At 40.9% G+C, this 16891-nt stretch overlaps 1 long non-coding RNA gene across 1 annotated transcript in view; it reads left to right on the plus strand.

Annotated features, from left to right (window-relative positions):
* The window catches only part of LOC128312841 (uncharacterized), a 45953-nt gene that overhangs the window by 23531 nt on the left and 5531 nt on the right, over nucleotides 1–16891 (plus strand). The window contains exons 2-3 of the long non-coding RNA XR_008292658.1: nucleotides 1509–1627; nucleotides 16438–16586. This is a non-coding gene — a long non-coding RNA (uncharacterized LOC128312841). The remainder of the gene's footprint in view (nucleotides 1–1508; nucleotides 1628–16437; nucleotides 16587–16891) is intronic.

The raw sequence follows: 16891 nt of genomic DNA on the forward strand, positions 1-16891 counted from the left end.
TATCTGTGTTCTAACTACCGTGTTTCATTGATTGAAAATCATATATTTTCCCTTTTTTATATCTCTAAAATTGGAATATAGCTTACAGTTGGTGGCATCTTACAATTATAATTGTCAGCGTTTTAAATTTTTTAGTGGTACATAAAATAATAATGCATCTTACAATTAATCCTGCCCTAGAATCAATCAAGTATGGTATAGAGATAAAACTATTCCCTTGAAAGCCAGATAATTCTTCCAGGAGCAGTTATTTAAATATCTCTCTTGACAGAAATGTTATAGATTAAAAGAGATTTAAAGATGTACTAGCCAAATTTGACATGTGAATCTTGTTTGAATCCTGATTTGAACAAATCACTCTAAAGGACATTTCGGGGGCAATCAGAAAAATTTGAATACTAAGTGCAGATTAGATGATACTAGGAAATTACTCTTAACTTTTTAAAAGTGTAATAATGATATTGTGACTTAAGAAAAAGGTTCCTTATCTTTTAGAGATACGTAGTGAAATGTCATAGATGAACTCACTTACTGTCTGGGATTTACTTTAAAATAATCCAAGGAAGAGGTGGGGAAGAGTAGAAAATTGCTGAAATGGGGTGATGGATACATTAAGCTCTTCTCTCTACTCCTGTATGTTTGAAAATTTCCCCAATGAAAAATTTTAAAAAATAATGTCCTAAATTTGTAGAAAAAGCCAACGTATTGATGTATATTCAATGTGGTATAGACTCTCGGGAAAATTCAGGCTATATAGCAAATAATCACTGAACTGATTAGGCTTGATTTTAATATATTAATATTTCCATAAAGATACTCCATATATCCATTAAGTTACTTTGAAAAAAGATTACAGTTCTCTTAAGTGATCCTCCGAATTTATATGTAAACAAATTTCTTCATGAAAATGTGTTTACAACTTACATAACATGTATTTATTGAATGCTCCTGTATTCCACAGATATTTGGAAGTATTTACATTCTTAAAACTATACTGTTTAGAACTATATTTTGTCTTTTGAATGGCTAAGGTTTCATTAAAAAGCAGGTCTTGAGGGGCAGCAGGGTGGCTCAGTCCATGGAGCATCTGACGTTGGCTCAGGTCATGATCTCAAGGTTTGTGAGTTTGAGCTCCGCATGGGGCTGGCTGCTGTCAGCATGGAGCCTACTTTGGATCCTCTGTTCCCCTCTCTCTCTCTCTGCTCCTCCCCCACTTGGTCTCCCATGCTCGCTCTCTCTCTCAAAAATAAGTAAAACTTTAAAAAACTAAAATAAGATTTAAAAATCTTAACATGGGCGCCTGGATGGCTCAGGTCATGATTTCACGGTTTGTGAGTTTGAGCCCTGCATTGGGCTCTCTATTGTCAGTGCAGAGCCCTCTTCAAATCCTCTGTTTCCCCCCCCCCCCCCCCCGCCTCTCTCTCTCTCTCTCTCTGCCTCTCTCTCTCTCAAAAATAAACATTTAGAAAACACTTAAAAAACCCTAACATGCACAACTTTCTGTTTAGAAAGCGCACAGTTTGGAAAAGAAGTCTATGCTGCATCGCTGGAGCGTCGGCCCGGAAGTCGGGGCACCTGCGGTTCCAGGTCGGGCGCCACCACCCACGAGCTGTGAGACCCGGTGCAGGTCAGTCGGATGCCCCGGCCTCCGTCTCCTCTTTTACTGAATTAGGATATTAGCTGCTCTATCTGCTGCACGGAGTGTTTGCAGCTTCAAATAGTAAATGTAACAGCCCCTTAAAGGGGTTAAAAAAATTTTTAAGTGTGCTCTTTGTAGCAAGGTTTCAATAAAACGCACGGTCGGATTAGAATCTGAGGCAGTGTCAACACAGAGCATTTGGGAGAAGGAAAGAAATCAGCCATCTAAGTGATTGTTTTGCTACGTGACACCAAACCACCGGCGTGGCTGAGTTTCGCACTGACTTATCCGCACGGAGCAGCCGCTTCTGCCCCGGTGTTGCAGCCCCGGAAGGGCAGCCCCGTGCCGCGCGCACGTGGCGTCAGGGAGCCCGCTGGGCCCGGGGCGTTGTGCCGCTCTGCCAGGCTCAGGCTGGCTCCGTGCCGAGGGTAGAGGGAGGGAACGGCTGGGTGGACAGGGCCAGCACCAAGCTGATCGGGAGTCACGGAACCCTGCGTGAGACCTTGGCAGACAAGCCGCCTCGCACCAACAGCAAATGAAGTCCCTCCTTTGCCTGGGTCCTGCGCATGAGTTGGTACGGTTCCAGATAGTTTTGAAAGTTGGCGCCGTTCTAAAATCTGTATCCTCAGAGCCTCTTTCCTTTGTTCTGTGTTTCTCTCGTCCCTGTCGGTAACGCATTTAGTCCATTCTTGGCAGGAAGGCTTCCCTGGTGTGTGTTGGGGAGAACTGTCCAAGGAGCCAAAACTCTGCGTTTTCAGAATTTCAGCTCTGCGCATACAAAGAGAGATGGTTGGAACTGAAAGATATGGGAAAATCAATCCAAGTTACGTTTTTAATCCCTTAAAGATGACAATAATGTCTTTAATTTAGTAAAATGCTTACTTCACTTCCTTGTGAAACTTTCACTGTTTCAGAAACAAATCTCCTGTCTCTTTTCACTCTCCCGTAGAATTAAAGTCCTGTTCCACTGGAAATGAGGCAAGTCTTTCCCCCAGTGTTCTCTTGTAGCCTCAACAACTTGCTTATACAATCAACGCCCACTATTAAGACGTGTGATCTTGCAGGAGTCACTTAACCTCTCTGAGTAACCCTTTCCTAACCTGTAAAATGAGTAGGTTTTAGATGCTCCTTTTCAGCTTCTAACTCTTTAATCTTTATCAGGATGCCTAGAAAAAAAGATGCTTTGATTAGTATTTTTTTAGCAGGTGAGGTTTAACCAACAAATAATTTTTCTTATAATTCTTTTTATTCAAAAATATTTCTGACATGCACTTCAATTCATTAGTAAATTAAAACCTAACACTACCATATTAAACCTGACAGAATATTAAAACAATCATATATCAAATTCAAGTAAAATTTATTTGAGAAATGCAAGGATGGCTTGATATTGGTAAGCATATTAATATAATTTGGCATCAGTGAGACTAAAGAGAAAGCAGATATAAATATATCGATTGGTAAAAAGATATTTTATGAAATTCATATATTTCAAAATTCTTATTTCTAAATTAGCACTCTAAGGAATCTTTATTAATATGGTAAAAATTTTATCTTTTAATTTTTTAATTGTTTTTTATGTTTTTAATTTATTTTTGAGAGAGAGAGAGAGAGACAGAGAATGAGCAAGGTTGGGGCAGAGAGAGAGGGAGACACAGAATCTGAAGCAGGCTCCGGGCTCTGAGCTGTCAGCACAGAGTCTGACAAGGGGCTCGAACTCATGAACTGCAAGATCATGACGTCAGCCGAAGTAGGACGCCTAACTGACTGAGCCACCCAGACACCCTGGTAAAAAATTTTATCTTAAATCAGTAGCCAACCTCATACTTATGGGAATTCACAAAAACTTTCCATATGGTCCGTGGTCCTTAAAACTCCTAAAACTATAAACAAATTTTGAGGGTATGTGTATTTTTGTTGAGTTAACTTTGATCAAATTCTCAGAGGGATAGAGCATACTAAAAATGCTCTTGAGGCATTACTATTATTATCAGGAACAAGAAAAGAATTCTTGTTATTGCCACTATTATTTAGTAACATTCTGGAATTTCTAGCTAATGACATAGGACAAGAAGCAGAACAAAGAGGCATGTATAACTGTTAGGGATGGCAAAGTTGAGGCTATCATTACCTGAGGATAATATTATATTAAGTTCTTTTAGTTGCAAGACATAGAAGCATGCTCAAGTTGAATTAGTTATACCAAATGATTTTGAAGGTACACAGGAAGTCAAGAGGAGAGGAGTCAGCCACACTGAGTGGGATATTGCTCAGGACAAAGGAATGTGTCTAATCATCTAATGGCAGGTGTCCCTAGTTCTTTGCTCCGATGGTCCACCCTGAAGATGATTGATCTCCTATTTCTGCTGTAATTAACTCATTGACAGATCTACCTGTCTCTTCTTGGTAAACAAACTTGCTCTTTCCAAGTTCCAGCCTATTAGGCCAAGCAGAAGTGTTTATAAATCCTGATCTGGTCCAACCTGCCTTTTAGTATGAGGGCAATGTGAAGGAGAAATCCTTGTCCTCGTTGTTGTTCAGGGATATCCACACTATTGTCCATGAAGCTGAAATCAGTTTCTGGAATGTGATGTGATACTAAATACAGCTATCTATTAACCAGATCTATGTGTATTCATTCTCTGTCAATACTTCGTTGGGAAAAACCAACCACCCATTGGCTCTGGTCTAGGAAGGGAGAGAAGTTAAATTAGATGAAGTCAAACTGTATATTTTAACAGTATGCCCTTGTAACTGATTTGGCCCGGAGGCTTACACAAGCCTGGCCCCATACATATCAAATAATCATTATAATGAGGATAATAACAGCTCTTCTTAGGAATGGGAAAGAGCACAACGGTTAACAGTATGACCTCTGGAGCTGGACTGTCTGGATTTGAATCCCAGCTTCATCATTTACCAGCTGTTTACTATTGGGCAAGATATGTAACCTCTCTGTGCCTCAGTTTTCTTATTTATAAAATGAGGGTGATAGGGTTGTTTTGAGGGTTAAAGGAGTTATTACTTATAAAGCACTGATTATCCAGTTAATGCCATATAAATATTTGTTAAATAGACACCTCCTAATGTTTATTGAGCACTTACGATGCGCCTGACACCATGTTAAGTATTTTACATGCATTTTTTTCATTTAAATCCCATAACAACCCTATGAAGATGACACTAATAATGTAACTGGGTGTTTAAAAGGGACTCTTTCGGGGCGCCTGGGTGGCGCAGTCGGTTAAGTGTCCGACTTCAGCCTGGTCACGATCTCGCGGTCCGTGAGTTCGAGCCCCGCGTCAGGCTCTGGGCTGATGGCTCAGAGCCTGGAGCCTGTTTCCGATTCTGTGTCTCCCTCTCTCTCTGCCCCTCCCCCGTTCATGCTCTGTCTCTCTCTGTCCCAAAAATAAATAAACGTTGAAAAAAAAATTAAAAAAAAAATAAATAAAAGGGACTCTTTCTAGTCTGCATTTCAGCTGAGAACAAAACAACACATTCAAAAGGGAGATGCTAACTGGCTTCTGCAGGACATGCAAAGAAGTGGTTAAGAAGCAGTTTTGACCCTTACGTTAAGGAGGCAAGGAGGGAGGGCATCCTTGGAAAAGGACATTGTAAATGGGAAGAGAATAAGAGCATAGTCCTGACCCCAAACCTAGGGAGAGAGGCATTAAGAGGAACGTGCCCTATGTCTCCTAGAGTTTGGGATCAAAGGGGCTCGTATCTGACGCATGGCATCTCATTCTGAAAAATCTAAAGACTGGGACTTTCACCCTGTGGGAAGAGCAAAGAGAGTTACTTTTGCCAGGAGCAGGTTGACCTGCCAGGGATGGAAGGCCAGAGGTATGTGATTTTCACGGACCGGATGGCCAAATAGGAGGGGCAGGCCTGGGAGTCATTTTAAAGGAGACTGACACCAGGAACATCCGACTTTAAGCAGGAAGTGGGAGGTCAGTAGGGCTTGTAAGTGGCCAGCCCCAAGCGAGACCTTACCCATGATCATGTCAGGGGTGCTCCTAGTATGTTCCCAAATGGGGTCTCCAAGAGACCCGCAGAAACATTCCATGAAAGGAAGAGTCAGTGTTGAACGCCTGTCATCTCTATAGAACTGTAACACCAGTGTCAGTCGAGGAAAATCACGGAGGGGTCAGCTACTCTGGCAGTGAGGGTGAGCTAGGGAGGTGGGGGGTGGGGGTCCGGAGGTGGGCAAACATAGGTTAGAAAGAGAGGAAACCAACCAAAGCTCAACCCTTTTCTCTCTGTGGACTTACATAATGAGTTAGGGCTGACATCAAGGAAAGGGGAAATGAATTTCAAGTTTGGATTTTTACACAGAACTGGACATTTCAATTACTGAAATGAATTACTGTGACTACACATGACAGAGAACTTTGTAGTACCCGAGAGTGACTGGAGGTATCCAAGACCTACTTTAGATTTCATCCAAGGGACAGGGATATATTAGCCTACAGAGTGGGTTTGAGTGGGCGGTAGGGGAAAGAAAGAAAATTATTTTCTGCTTGCACCCCACGGAATCCTGCTCTTTAAACAAAATGGTTGCAGTAACAGTGATAGTAACAATTAACAACCCTAACATTTATCGAGGACTTACTATGTGGCGGTTCATGTTGAAAGTACAAGATGCGTCCTTGCTCATTTACTCCTAGGAGGTAGCAACCCTAGGAGGTAAACCTATGGATTTTGTAAAACCCACTTACAAAAAAAGGAAACTGAGGCTTGGAGAAACCAAGTACCTGACTAAGACGACACAGCTAGTAAGTGGCAGATCTGGAATCCATGTGATGTTGGCACACTCCAATATGGATCCTCCCTGCCGTGAGCAACTTGTGAGCCTGGGAGCAAGTCAGGAGCTCTCTCCTATGGATAAGAGAGTGCTTGCAGGAAGCATGGACTTGCTCCAGCGTCTCTAGCATCATCCATACACATTTTCTACAGTCCCACATAGAACCTTGATCGACCAAACCCTCTCCAAGCTCACGTGACCAGTGGGAGGCATTCCTGGGTAGGCCTCTTTAAGAGAAGACCTGGAGGAAGATTCATGACGGCCATTTGTGGTTTGATAGCAGCCTTCCTTGGAGGTAACCAGCCTTTTGTTAAGAGTGCTTTGGATTTTTTTAATGAACTCAAGTCTGGGACTTGCCCGAGGGCCCAGTACTCCTTGCTCTGTTGCGTTTGAATTGGGTACAGGATCCTGTTTGTCAGGTCTGGATTTTTTTCTTCTGATACAATCAAACAGTCCTTTGCACTCCCTGACAGTTTTGTTCCTGTGGTCCCCATAAATGATAAGCTTGGAGTATTAGGCCTCTCACATGGCCAGTTGCTATCAATGCTTCAAGGCTGCAGCTCTCTGGACTCCCACTTGGCTTTCACCTCTCACTGCATCGACCCTGCTGCTCCAGCTCACCTCATCCCCACTGTAATCCGTAAGTGGACTTTTGTTTCAGGCTCTTGAGGTGAGACATGCGATGATAACGATAAACTGGGTGCTAAGAGTTAAGGTTATGTTCAGAGTTTGAAAGATGATAAAAACGACCTGAGCATTCAATGGCTTAAGTTTGGAGTTCGGGAATTCTGATACGAGTATCATTGTCAAAAAATGTCCTCACTACACGGGGTGCCTGGGTGGCTCAGTCTGTTAAGCATATGACTCTTGATTTTGGCTCGGGTCATGATCTTGTGGTTTGTGAGTTCGAGCCCCTGCATTGGCTCTGCGGAGGCTGGTTGGGATTCTGTCTCTCCTTCCCTTTGCCCCTCTTCTGCTTGTGCGCGCTCTCTCTCTCTCTCTCTCAAAAATAAATAAACATTAAAAAAAATGTTCTTACTACAAAAATGTATCCTAACACCCTGTACCTTTGTAACTACACCTAAAGGATTAGAAATAAAACACATATGTAGTTAGAAAGAGATACTGATCAACACACAAAATAAAATAGTAAACAAAGGCATATATTAAAACATATTATGAGCAGTCTGTTACTGGTATGTGAAGAGATGAAGACAAATGGAAAAGAATTAAGACTTTTGAGACCGTTCTAAATATGAACATTCAGTATAAGACAAAAATAAATAGTGTTAGGACACTTGGCTAGCTATATGGGAAAAAGTAAAGCTTGGATTCCCACCTCATTCCTTATTCAGAAATAAAATCCAGATAGCCCAAAGATTTAAAGATGAAAAATAAAACCGTAATAGTACTAGAAGAAAAAGTAAAATAATTTTTTTCATTATAATCTCAAAGTAAGCATAAGACAAAAAGCCATAGAGCAAATGAGTACATTTGACTACGTATATTAAATATTTTCACGTGAAAAGTTACCATAAAGAAAGTTGAAAAACAAAAACTCGGAAAAAACTATTTGCAGCAGATATGATAGAATAAAAGGCTAATTTCCAAGAGTCCTTAGAAAATAAAGAGAATGAGACCAAGACAGAAAAATAATGGAGGAAGGGAAAAAGGAGGGAGAAGGAGGAGGAAGAAACAGATTTGCCAAGACATGAAAAAGTTGTTCACAGACATACATGTTTGTTTAAAAGTAGGAAAATATACTCATCTTCACTTGCAATTAAAGCAATGTAAATTTTAAAAACAACATTTTTAACCTACAGAAAGTTTTATATTATGCTAGCAGAGATATGGGGAAACAGTCACTCTTATACAGTATGAGAAAATAAATTGGTATAGCCTCTATAGGAAATCATTTGTCGGTGTTAAAAAAAAGTTTAAATGCAAACATCTTTGACCTAGCAGCTGAGGTTTTTTTAACGAATATAATTTATTGTCAAATTGGCTTCCATACAACACCCAGTGCTCATCCCAACAAAGGCCCTCAATGCCCATCACCCACTTTCCCCTCTCCCCCACACCCCCATCCACCCTCAGTTTGTTCTCTGTATTTAAGAGTCTCTTGTGGTTTGCCTCCCTCCCTCTCTGTAACTATTTTTTCCCCTTCCCTTCCCCCATGGTCTTCTGTTAAGTTTCTCAAGATCCACATGTGAGTGAAAACATATGATATCTGTCCTTCTCTGACTGACTTATTTCACTTAGCATAATACCCTCCGGTTCCATCCACGTTGCCAGCAGCTCAGCTTTTAGGAATTTATGTGAAGAGTTGCAAAGACTATATGAATATGGATATTCATTACAGTATTTTTAGTAACAAAACACTAGAAACAACCTACATGTCTATCAATAGGTGCTAATATTTTTTAAGTTTATTTTGAGAGAGAGGGAGAGAGAACGAGCACTAGCAGGGGAGAGGTGCAGAGGGAGAGAGAGAGAGAGAGAGAGAGAGAATCCCAAGGAGGCTCTTTGCTGTCAGTGCAAAGCCTGACACGGGGCTGGACGTGGGGCTAGTTCTTACCAACTGTGAGATCATGACCTGAGCCCAGACCAAGAGTCAGACCCTTAACTGATTGAGCCACTCAGGTGCCCCAATAGATGCTAATTGAAAAGATTATGGTGTATTCATACAATGGAATACTATACAACTGTTTGAAAAACTGAATTACAGTTTTATGAACTGATACAGAATAGTCTCCACACTGTACTATTAAGTAAAAAAATGCAATCTATAGGAAAATGTGTAGAGTATGCTCTAATTTGGTCTTATTAAAAGGCGGTGGGGTAGGGTGCCTGGGTGGCTCACTCAGTTAAGTGTCCAACTCGTGAGTTCTGAATTCACCTAAGGTCATGACCTCATGGTTCATGAGTTCGAGCCCCACGTTGGACTCTGCACTGACAACATGGAGCCTGCTTAGGAGGCTCTCTCTCTCTCTTCCTCTCTCAAAAGGCTCCCCTCAAATACCCCTCCCCCCCTCAAAATACATAAATAAACATTTTAAAAAGAGAGAGAGGGCCATCCCTACATATGTGTGTGTGTATGTGTGTATGTATATGTATATGTGTGTGTGTGTGTGTGTGTGTGTGTGTGTGTGTGTAGTTGTTAAGGAAGACTCCCAATATCGTTTTGGAAGTAAAAATGGTATAAACCATCTAAAGAGAAAAAACACTTTGATTATATTATTTATATAGTGGCAGCAGAACCGATCGATCAATAAATTGTGATTAAGGATGTCCTTGACTCATTATCGCATACCCAGCTCTTATCCTAAAGGTTTAATTTTTTTAAAAATAATGAATTTCAAATATAAACATGCCAGTTAATCGTGGTTTACTACTCAAGTTTACTTGAGCTGTTGAAAGTAGAGAGGCAGGGGATGCCTCGGTGGCTCAGTCGGTTAAGTGGTGACTCTTGATTTCACCTCCGGTCATGATCTCATGGGTTCGTGGGTTTGAGCCCACATCAAACTTTGTGCTGGCAGCATGAAGCCTGTTTTGGTTTTTCTTTCTCTTTCTCTCTGCCCCTACCCTGCTTGTGTTCTCTCTCTCTCTCTCTCTCTCCCTCCGTCAAAATAAATAACCATTAAAAAAAAAGAAAAAGAAAGAGGCAACATGGAATTATCCCAGCAAGTAAGCAAAAAATCTCCCAGCAGCCTCTGGGTGACCTTTGCTTTTTACAGGTTTCCATTAAGCGCAGAGGAGAATGACCAAAGATGAGTCACCACTCCAGGACCTTGTACCAATAGGCCAGGGAGAGGCATCAGGAAACTAGTGTGTCTGCAGCTCTCAGTCTGGGAGCCATGGTGGCCTTGATGACTAAAACACCCTATTTTACACTTGCTGCAAGGCTTAGGTTAATGAAGGTATTCAGAAGCTAGGATAGGCTCTACTTCCCTGAATAAGTGGTGCCCATGTCAAATTTGAGCCATTTTCCTGGATTATGTCTCAGACCCTGTTATGACTGGCAAATGGTAATGAGAATAGGCCAGTCTCTAGACATGTTAATTTGATAGTTTCGTCACAATACATTTAGCCACGATCAAAATAAAAGGAAAATATTTAAGTTGGTTCTCTATCGACCTCAATTTTCCATTTGCAGCTTAATAGCTTATGAAACTTTATAAATACTTAATGAAATTATCTTGGTTTGAGGCAGTGGTTCTTAATTGGGGGGATTTTGACCCCCAGGAGACTTTTGACAATGGCTAGACGCATTTTTGGTTGTCACAACAAGGATGCTTCTGGCATCTCAGGAGGTGGAAACAAGGGATGTTGCTAAACATCTTACAATACACAGCACCCCCCCCCCCCGACACACACACACACAACAAAGAATAATCCAGTGTAAAATGTCAATAGGTGACAAGGGTGTGAGATCTTGGTCTCTTTTGTTCCTAGTATAGCAGGTGAAATGTCCCTGCTTTGACTCAAACTCGTGACAAAAACCTAGCCTTCCTTTGATGTGAAACTGTCAACTCATTGTTTATGAATGTAATGCAGTTTTAAAAACTCTCAACTACCTTCTAACGTATATGTTCTTAGTATTTCCTCCTTCTCTCTCTCTCTCTTAATCCTCCCTCTCCCTCTCTCCCACTTTCAGGCTGAGTTACATATACTTCTGAGCTGTTCCCCAAATACTCTATAACTCTGCTACTTTCTTTGTGTTAGCAAATGCTTAGTAATCCTTTATCATGGGTCAGGTTTGGGCTGAGTGGTTTATATGCTCTGCTCTTTGTACTCTCCACCACCGCCCTCTGGGAGAGTGTTGTTTTCCTCTCTGTCTGACTCCAGAGTGCACCTGTGCTTTACGGTACACCTTCCCTATCACACCAGCTTGTGATCGCTGATTTTCACCTTGGCCTCCCCTCCTCCAACTGGGTCTTTTTTTTTTTAATTAGGGATCATGGTTGTTTCTTTCTTTCTTTTTTAATGTTTATATATTTTTAAGAGAGAGAGAGACAGAGCGAGAGCAAGGGAGGGGCAGAGAGAGAGGGAGACAGAATCTGAAGCAGGCTCCAGGCTCCTGAGCTGTCAGCACAGAGCCCGATGCAGGGCTCAAACCCCCCAGCCGTGAGATCATGACCTGAACCGAAGTCGGATGCTTAACTGACTGAGCCACTCAGGTGCCCTGGGTCTTTTTCATTTCTGTATCTCCAGAGTATCCCATACTGAGCCTCACACATGGTAAGATAAATGAGTGATGGATGAACGCATGGATAAATGGTTATATAGATACATCCTGTTAAATTTGAAATCTTGTCACATTTATAATACACACGTATAGATTCTCTGCCATGTAAAGCAGACAATCTATTTCAGTTTTTCTATGTGCCGAAAAAAATGATTGAGAAATATTATAGTATCCAGAGGCTTCTATAAACGTATTCCACGAAAAATGTAGGTTTTCATCTAGACTCTATGTTACAGTGTCTTAATTCAATTCCCAGTGACCTAAGAAAAGCAACATTATTCCAGAAGTATTCTATTGGAAACATTTCCTAGGAACAGTTTATTTGGTTGATCTTTCAAATACTTTGTCACATGTAATAATATCTGAAGTAAGTGTTAAAATGGCTTTACGGTTTCTGTGCAGGGTGATCTGTTGACTGGTGTAATCTGTCTGTAGCTTTTTCACAGAGAATGTGTAACCCTATTATGTCTGTACAGAGAACGCTACATAATCACGTTTGGCTGGGTCTTTAAAATGGACTTTGCCTTTTCCCTTCATCCTACGACCATGGAGGATGAAAAGCACATGAAAAAGCTATCCAAGTGTATAGGAAAAGTGTATAGGAAAAGAGCAGGAGGCTCATCCTTTCTCACTCCGAGTGTAGGGAATACAGAGGTTTTTGTTTCTGTTTTTTCCTGTTGTCTGTTCTTTTGAATTATGAATGCACATTTATTTATTCATACATGCTGCAAAAATGCAAATACATCACAATGGTTCCATTAAAAAATTTTCCAACTCCTCCTTCTTCACTGCCAATTTCTTTCCCCACAGGTAAACATGTTTTTATTCGTATTTCAATTTGGTTGTGGATAATTAATACTGGTGCAAACATCAAAAACTATGAAAAGGTGGAGTCTCCCACCCATTTCCCATTACACCAGAGCAGATGATCATTGCCATTAGCTTTGTTTGCTCTTCTAGAACGAACACAGGATTGTATAACATTTAGCAAAGAACACTTTCCTTCAAAGTTCGCACTCTAAGCTAAATATTTCGGACATAAAATTCAGTAGAAAATATGTTAACATTTGTTGTCATTCTCCCCCCACCCCCCCCCCCACACCTTCTTGAGGCATCTTTAAACAAGACAAAGAGAGGCCCACATGGGATTTTCATTAAACTATGAATCAGCTAGGGGTGCCTGGGTGGCTCAGTCGGTTAAGCATCAGGTCATGATCTCGCAGTTCGTGAAATCAGCCCTGCATCGGGCTCTATGGTGACAGCTCGGAGCCTGGAGCCTGCTTCGGATGCTGTGTCTCCCTCTCTTTCTGCCCACCCCCTCCACTCGTGTTCTGATGTTTTTCTCTCTCAAAAACAAATAAACGTTAAAAAAAATTTTTTTAAATCTGAATCAACTAAGTAAATTTGTTTTCCTCAGAAGGTAGCTCATTGTTTAGATTTGCTGACTTATTAGGGAGGTAGAAGAGGAATCCTGCAAAACTTAGAAAACTTTTCCCTAAGGTACAAATAGGAAATTGCCTGCCATTTTAGATCTGGCCCCTGGTTGTACTGAGCAAAAGTCCTGTGTTGGCTTCAGATCCTACATTGCTCATAAATCCGAACCACAAACATCTCCATGTGATGCAAGTGGCCCAGGCGAAGGCCAGTGGTTTTCCAGGAAATGTCCTCAGCACCGTATGTGTTTAAGAAGTGTGTTCTCAAAGTTTTCCTGAGATAAAATTGCACTATTTCTCCACAGGAGAAATGCACTTGCCAGGGTGGACATTTCAGTCACCCCATTAAAAGCACTCTTCCAAATCTATCAGAAGGGAGATAGGGAGTTCATATGGTTGATCTTTCAAATACCTGAAACTAACATCTAAATGTTAGTTTCAGCGAGAATATGGGTCCAAGGTTTAACATGGCTGGCAACTTTAATTTTCAGGCTCCCTTGTTCTTATTATGTTACTTTGTCTCCGTTCCCCCCCCCCCCCATTTCTGGAGAAAGGAAAAATTAGTTGCCAGATAATGCAGCACTCAAGCAAACACTATATGAACAGTACAGATTTTCCTCGAGACAATGCCTTCTATTTGATGATGACCTGAAAATCTCAGAGTACTCTAAAGACTTCAAAAAAACATTTTCTTCCTATTTTAAATCTCATTAACCTGCTCTTCTATCCTCTTAGTGCCATATAATGGAAGTAGAGAGAACAGAGTATCATTACCTGTCTATGCATGAGAAAGCTGAGGCCACAGGAATAGTCTAAGTGCTCGGGGGGACACACACAAAGTCAGAGATAAAATCGAGAAAAGACTTCTGGGCTCCCCCGTCATTGTTAGCTCTGAGAAGACTGTGCTTGTGGCATTCTCTCCTTTGCCTTTAACTAAGCAGTTCCCCTGCCCCAATTTCACCCTGTTCATTTTGTCAACTGGAAACCAATGAGCAGAGAGGATGAGTGTTTGCCTCCCCGCATGACCGGGTACCAAACACAGGAGCTAAAAATAGCAGGTGCAATTGCCAGGCCCTAATCCCTCACTCGGCTCCTTTAGCCTCATATTTGGGGTCCCTATATTAGAAGATATTAGGAGTTCATGTATCTCCTGGACTGATGGCATCTCTCCTGATATGAAGCTTATTGCCACCACTACCCAAGCCGGGGCTCTGGCTTTGCCACTGACAAAGGGCAGGAGGGAGGGATCCTGGGCCTCCAACTTTGGAAATATGCAAAATGTAGAATTATCAAGATAATCCAGGGCAAGGTAGTGTATGACTGGAAAAAACAAATAGGTCAGGGAAAAACAGTTTGAGGCCTTGGGAAACTGTCTCAATTTCCAGTTTACTTTGCTTATGTACATACCCCCCCCCCCCCCCCCCCGCCAAAAAAAAAATGTCCACTGTCGCAGAGTGACTATATGTCACTACACGTCCAGGTAAGGAGGTTAAGGTAAGAAGGAGGTTACATTGAGCTAAATCCCTTGGAAATCTACCCCCCTCAGACATCTTGAAGCTGAAAACCCATTAAAATCAAACAGATTGAAAGAACATCCTAGTCGTCTAAAGAACATTTCCATCAGAGAACAGATCCCTTGAGCAGCGAATTTTTCATTTTATCTGTTTTTTACTTTAAGGCACGGTTAGCCTCCAGAGGCCTCTCTACAAGTTGCTCACCAGTGATTTTCCGAGACATGAGAACTTCTTTAATTGAGAAGGGACAGAGAAGGAAAAAAGTTGGAGAGTGAGCGAATGAGGTTGTAAAATTAATTAGAACAAAAATGGATGCCATTTTCTATACACATTAGTCGAATAGCGTATGTAATAAGCACTAGTGTCTGTTGGTTATCGTAAACTATTTTCATTATAGAAGTAAGTTTTCCTAATTATAGGAAAATTAGAAATTACACGTGAACAAACAAGAAAAATCCACAGCCGCGTCACCAGAGATAACTACCATATAATTCACTGAATTCCTATCATATTTTCTTGAAGCTATATTTCTTTAATATGTGTGTGTATGTATAGTCGTGTGAAATATACATTATGATACAGATCGTTTGGTAAACTATTTTTCTCACTTCACTACATAGCATAAATATGTTTTATGGGAATAAATATATATCTACATAATTAATTTTAATGGCTACATAACATTTAATTGTATGAATGCACCTAAGTTTATTTAAGCAACATTATTATTGGTACCAATTTTTCAATATGATGAACAGTTCTAGGATAAGCAGCCTTATACAAGTGTCCTTATATACTTGTTTAATTGTTCTCTTAATAAAAATTCCTGGAAGCAAAGTTTCTGGGTCAAAGAAATGCACATTTTTGGACTATTGACTCATTCAGACCATTTAAAAATAGCAAGCGAAGAAGGTTGGAGTACTCTTTAAAATCAACCTGAGCGAGGAATAAATGAGAGACTATATCAGAAAATATAAAGTTAAAAAAAAAAAACAATTATAGCTAGCAACTTTTGAAACTCATTTTAGTTCTCAATCTTGGTGGTTTATGTGTGAAAAGAGAAAGAAAATATGGGAGGGAGGAAGGGATAGACAACAAAAATCGACATAAACAAATGAAGGGAAAGAGAAAGGGGAACCCAGAGGGAGAAACCCAACCACTTGCTTTAGTCCTTCGATCTGCTCCCCTCTATTCCCCCTTGCCTTTTAGCAAAAGCCTAGAATCTCTAAATGGACTCACCCTAAGCGTCCGGGGCCCCAAACTAAGGGGCAGCCACACATCCACCCAGGAACACTCCCAGTCATCCTACAGTGACTCACCAGGATAGGGACCTTCCTTTTCTTAGTCTCAAACTCTTCAGCATAATTTTATTGGTTGAACTTTTTATTTCACTTTCAGAGATGTAGACGAAGGGACAAATTTTCTAAAGTTTCTTAAAGTTATCAGAAATAAAAATTCAAAACTGTGTGATAAAGTATGATTATTTTTAAAGGAAATATCACTTAGAATTCTAAGAATTGGAGGTCTGCAGAATATCCCTGGTCAGTGAGACCCAAATATCATTTGGATCCTCCAGAATAATAAATACCTTGCATAATAGTCTTTAAGTCTGGTTAACTTTTGAATAATCGATTCTCTATTACTTCCTCTGCAATGTTTTTTCACCAAAGGTAGGAAAACTGAATACAGGGTCAGATCAGCTTAGATGTTTTCCACCTTTAGTGGAAAGTGGCACCTTGACATTCATTGGACAAATGCGGACTTGGACCCCTTAACTTACATTCTTCACAATGCCATAGGAAAAAATGAACTGGATCATGGAAGAGAGAGCAACTTGTGATAAAGGCGTAAAGAGCAGCCCTGGGCACAGCTGGTAAGAAGCCAGCCAGCAAGAAGAACATTCTGCGCAAAGGACACAGGTTAGGCAACTCCAGACGATAGTACCAAGGTAGGTATGGCTCATTTTTGCAAATATGGATCTTGAAATAAGGAGGAACGATCTCTATTCAAAGTGAAGCCATATTTAGCCCTTGTCTTAATCCTTTCAGGCTGCTCTAACATAATACTGTGTAGGCTACATGACTTGCAAACAACTGAAATTTATGTCTTAGGTTCTGGAGGCTGGGAAGTCCAAGATGAAGGCACCAGCGGATCTGGTGTTTGCAGCAGGCCACTTCCTGGTTCATAAATGGCCATCTTCTCACTGCGTCTTCATATGATGGCAGGGGTGAGGGAGTTCTCTGGGATGTTAGA

The sequence above is a fragment of the Acinonyx jubatus genome, chromosome F2 (assembly GCF_027475565.1).
Source record: "Acinonyx jubatus isolate Ajub_Pintada_27869175 chromosome F2, VMU_Ajub_asm_v1.0, whole genome shotgun sequence".
Taxonomy (NCBI): Eukaryota; Metazoa; Chordata; class Mammalia; order Carnivora; family Felidae; genus Acinonyx; species Acinonyx jubatus.